Source organism: Dermacentor variabilis, chromosome 8 (genome assembly GCF_050947875.1).
Source record: "Dermacentor variabilis isolate Ectoservices chromosome 8, ASM5094787v1, whole genome shotgun sequence".
NCBI classification, from domain to species: domain Eukaryota; kingdom Metazoa; phylum Arthropoda; class Arachnida; order Ixodida; family Ixodidae; genus Dermacentor; species Dermacentor variabilis.
In genome coordinates, this window is record NC_134575.1 from 17,734,345 (window position 1) to 17,739,595 (window position 5,251).

The following is a 5,251-nucleotide window of genomic DNA, read 5'->3' on the forward strand; positions in this document are numbered from 1 at the left end:
CCGGGTTTTCCGTTAAATTAGCGAGCCATTCATGAAAGGCGGCAACTACCTGGCTCACAGTGCAGTCCGGACCACTCGGACGATGCCCTGGCCGCTTTCTGCTCTAAAGTAGAGTTGCGGTCTGACGCTACGCACGTATTCGGCACCGCACCGACGTCGAGCTACCAGTAGAGTTTCAACGCGGTACGTGGCACGAGTGCTTGCAGCAGCGCGCGCCCGAGCGCTTTCTTTTCTTTTTCGGGGGAATTCCCGGCGCGCAGCCACACGCGCGACCCTTCCAAAACGTTTTGCGACTAATCCGCTAAGGCAGGGCGCATGCGCCGCCGCGCCATGAAAGAGGCGGATTGCCACGTGGTGGCCTCGTATGCAACGTGCAACGTTGGATCGTGCAATGTTGGAGGCGGAGTCTGGCGGAACTGTGCGACGTCATAGGCGGGATTTTGCGAACGGTTCGATGATTGTGATTGGCTGAGAAGAAGGACATTGAGTTCCTTCGATGAGCGAAAGGAGGAATTGAAATGCTTAAAAAGAGGAGCGGGATTGTTGTGAAGACGTGCTCGGACATGCAAAGACTTTACCGTGTAGTGTGTTCTAAGAATCATGAAGCCCTTCTTGTGAAGCACCATCATGTAAATTTGTATATAAATCATTTTTCTCATCGCTCGGACGTCACTCTGGACCTCTCTTTTTCCCGTCACCTGGCACTGAAGCAGCCATGGAACCTTCGTGGCCACTCGGACCCCCGACTTCACAACAGCATGTAGTTTAGCTAGAAGAGTGATGGGAGTATCTGCATGGACGCTCCTTCTGACGGAACATTCGACATGTAAGCAGTTAAATTACTCTTCAGTAAGACATGTGTAAGGGACCGGAATTGTATAGCGATCATTACCTTTCCAATGCCGAGAACGTCTGGCATATTGGCTTTGATGCAGGAACCTCCCTTTGGTGGCTTAGTTGGACGAGTATGGCCATTTGTTGGTTTTGTTGGATGAAGCGTTGGAGGGCGGGTTGTCCAGACTGGTGAGCTCGATGTCGGGCTAGACGTTGGGATGTATGTGGTGCTTGATGTCGGGCTAGATGTCGGGCTAGACGTTGAGCTGGGTGTCGGGCTGGGTGTCGGGCTAGGCGTCGTGCTGTATGTCTGGCTGTATGTCGAGCTTGATGTAGGGCTAGATGTCGGGCTGGATGTCGGGCTAGACGTTGGGCTGTATGTGGTGCTTGATGTCGGGCTAGACGTTGTGCTGTATGTCGGGCTGGATGTCGAGCTTGACGTAGGGCTTGATGTCGGGCTAGACGTTGGGCTGTATGTGGTGCTTGATGTCGGGCTTGATGTCGGGCTAGACATTGTACTGTATGTCGGGCTGGATGTCGAGCTTGATGTAGGGCTAGACGTTGAGCTAGATGTCGGGCTAAACGTTGGGCTGTATGTGGTGCTTGATGTCGTGCTAGATGTCGGGCTAGACGTTGTGCTGTATGTCGGGCTGGATGTCGAGCTTGATGTAGGGCTTGATGTCGGGCTAGACGTTGAGCTAGATGTCGGGCTAAACGTTGGGCTGTATGTGGTGCTTGATGTCGGGCTAGATGTCGGGCTAGACGTTGTGCTGTATGTCGGGCTGGATGTCGAGCTTGATGTAGGGCTTGATGTCGGGCTAGACGTTGAGCCAGATGTCGGGCTAAACGTTGGGCTGTATGTGGTGCTTGATGTCGGGCTAGATGTCGGGCTAGACATTGTGCTGTATGTCGGGCTTGACGTTGTGCTGTATTTCGGGCTGGATGTCGGGCTAGACGTTGGGCTGTATGTGGTGCTTGATGTTGGGCTTGACGTTGAGCTAGATGTCGGACTGGGTGTCGGGCTAGATGTTGTGCTGTATGTCGGGCTGGACGTTGGGCTTGATGTTGGGCTGGATGTCGAACTTGATGTCGGGCTGGATGTTGAACTTGCAGTACTTGCGGTAGTTTCACTTGTGTCGCAGACACAGCTTGGACTTGCAGTCGTACTGACAGTAGAGATAGAAGTAGGGCTGGAAGTAGGGCTAGAGGTAGGGCTGAAAGTAGGGCTAGAAGTAGAGATGGAGGAAGAGCTAGAAGTGGGGTTAGACGTAGGGCTGGAGGTAGAGCTTGATGTAGGGCTAGAAGTTGGAATGGAGCTAGAGCTAGAGGTAGGGCTCCAAGTAGAACTAGAAGTGGGGCTAGACGTAGAGCTATATATAGTGCTGGAAGTAGGACTAGAGGTAGGGCTGAAAGTAGGGCTAGAAGTAGAGATGGAGCTAGAGCTTGAGGTATGGCTCCAGGTAGACCTAGAAGTAGGGCTAGGTGTAGAGCTATAAGTAGGGCTAGGAGTAGGGCTGGAAGTAGGGCTGTAAGTAGGGCTGGAGGTAGAGCTAGAAGTAGGGCTGGAGGTAGAGCTTGAGGTGGGGCTAGACGTAGAGCTAGAAGTACGGCTACTGGTGGATGACCATGCTATGCTTCCGGTGGAGGTGCTTGTAGGCGCTGTAAATACAAAAAGTTCTTAGGTTTTCTGGAGTAAACCACAAGTACCTGCGAACAACAACACTCTGAAAATGGCTCGATAAATTTATTCAAATAGAATGCTCCATAAATAAATGTTGGACCTAATCTATTCTACATATCTTGCGCGTTCGTAGAGCTAGACCCACACAACGGGATGGATTGCTGATTCAATCCGTGGATGAGCATGACGTGGCCCGGTGCAGCCGGATCACGCCCCGCTCAGGGACGTCATAAAGCAGCTGCAAGCGTGGCGATTCGTTGCAGCTAGACCCCGTCACACTCACCTGCGGATTGAATTGACGGTCCATACTGTCATGTGAATCCAGCTTAACATGCGAAGTACTAGCGGAGTCGGTTAAGAACCTCTGAAAGGTGTCAGAGTTCACAAGGTGACGACTTAGGTGAATGCTTGACTCATTCATTTACTGACGACGTGGTGTAAAGAGAGTTAAGTGCTTCCATTAAAACCGTTGCTCCCGCAGCTATTCATTTTGCTTTGTAGAGGAACACATTAATTAATTTCCATTGGAACATTAATTACCATCATCTGAATGTCAGTGCCTTGTTCAGTCGTTCTCTGTTCTTTTTTCGGGCCGTTAAGCTTTTCGCTTTACCTTTCAAATACGCAATAAATAGCAAGGCAGCCTAGCCGGCGATAATGACTTTGTTGCTGTCTGTCGATCCCATCACCATGGCTACGAGATGGCGCCAGAGTAGTGCGCGTCATCTGTATCTAAACAAAGCATGAGTGGAGGTTGTCTGCGGCGGATGCTGTGAATGGCGCCCACGCTTCACCCACGCGCACCTTCTCGCGATCTCCAGATTCGCGAGGCAGTCGCGCCCCACCTAGCTCCGTTTGCAACGTGCCGCACGAGGCAGACTGTCCGTGCCAGTCAGTGTATCGCGAAGTGAAAACACATACACAGCTGCGCTCAAGTTATGCCTATGGCACCTGGAGGAAAGTCTATGTGCCGTTGGAGCGAACCGGGGAAGGAGAAATGAGGCGAAGGGTCACGGAGCAGGAGGGTAAGCGGAGGCGTGCTGGGTTGACCTCCGGTGGCAGTTCCTACGGGCACTGTGTTTGTTATGGACGTGCCGGGTTCGTCTCGTGATCGAGAGGCCGAGCGTCGAGCGAGAAGGAGGGAGCAGCGACGCAAGTGACCGCAGGCCGAGTGCGAGTCGACCGACTGCGAAGTCGTTGCCAAGCGCCGGGCTCGAGCTGAATAAGTCCGGTAAAAGGCGCGGGCTTGGCGTGCCGGGGAGACTCCCGAGGAATGTTCCAGGCGCGTTGCCACAATGCAAACATTATACGCGTAATGCACAAAAAGGGAAAAACACTCATACGCTTGTGCATAATCCGCGTTCACCAAGTGAAACGTCACTGTAAATTTTTTTTTTATTGATGTGACTCCGAGTAAAAGCGCCGCTGCCCGTGACGGCTATTGATTCTGATTTCGAATTAATCCGGCTTGGCCTTATTTCGGTTACTGATTAAACTATATATGTTTATGACCTCTGCGTGCAACTAGCGATGTTTCCATCCCTAATAAATGTTGCAAATTATTACAGAAGAAGAAGAAACATTATTAAAGAATGGTCCGGCAGTTTTTGTTGTGGTGGCCTCAGGTGGTGGCTCGAAGTCCTTGGACTTTGGGTGGCATCTTCGGCTTACCGGATGGCCCAGAGCTGGTCTGCCACCTCTAAACTTTTGAGAACCGCCTCCCAGTGGCGGCGACACAGAGGGAGAAGGTCCCCGGCGGCTCTCGCAGCCGGGGCGGCGTTGGAAAGAAACGAGCTCGAGGCTTCCCGTACTCTGACTACGGCCGCGATTATGGACGCGTCGCGAAAGGAGGTGCTTTCAGTATCGTTGTTTCCAGCACATTTCCAGAGCATGGGTCGCAGCGTTGCTATCTGTCCGCACGCTTTACACGCATCTGTTGGATGTAAATTATTACAAGAGTTTTTTTTCTATGAGTCGTTAGCATTTCCTACTGGAAAGAGAAGCAATCCTGCGGCACATCTCGTTCGCATTCATTTCACACACCCTTGATACAAGACTCTGCCGACACTGAAGTCTGCAAGCTTTTTCACGGTCAAGAAAGTACGGAAATCAATTCGAAGCGAAGACAACATGCAGCTACAAATTCATTCCTTATGCATAGGCTATCCATTGCATTAAAGATGCTTGCTAGTTGGCCACATTCTCCCTTGGCTTCGGCATCGCCGGGGAGGGGCGAGGGCTCTGCTCCCCCCGGCGATTCCCTGAAAACATCGCAAAGACCTTGTGCCAGTCGGCGCCTATGCTCGTCATCATCCCATTGTCACCATACCATTGCAATGCCATCGTCGTCATGCACTCCTCGTAATGCATTATTTGTACTACATTCGGCGTGATGCCATTGCGGACATTCGATCGCCTTCCCTCTAACTTCGACATCCATCTCTCATCATGCCGCCGTTGTCACGCAATCATCGTCAGACCATTGTCATCGTGTCATCGTCGTCGTTGCATCGTCGTCGTATCATCGTCGTGATGCCGTCGTGGTCATTCAATCGTCGTCCTTCCAAATTCCACATCCGACTTTCGTCACGCCGTCCTGGTCACGCAATCGTCATCACACAGTCCTCGCCATATCATTGCCGTCGTGTCATGGTTATCGCGCTGTCGTTTTACAATCGTCGTATCAGTAAAGTCATCCAATTGTATCACCTCATCGTCATCAGTCATCGGCTCGTC

The 5,251-nt window shown here is 51.7% G+C and overlaps 1 pseudogene; it reads right to left on the bottom strand.

Moving 5' to 3' along the window:
• Positions 1-953: 953 nt before the first annotated feature.
• On the bottom strand, positions 954-2,830 carry LOC142590844 (uncharacterized; annotated as a pseudogene).
• Between the last annotated feature and the right edge of the window lie 2,421 nt (positions 2,831-5,251).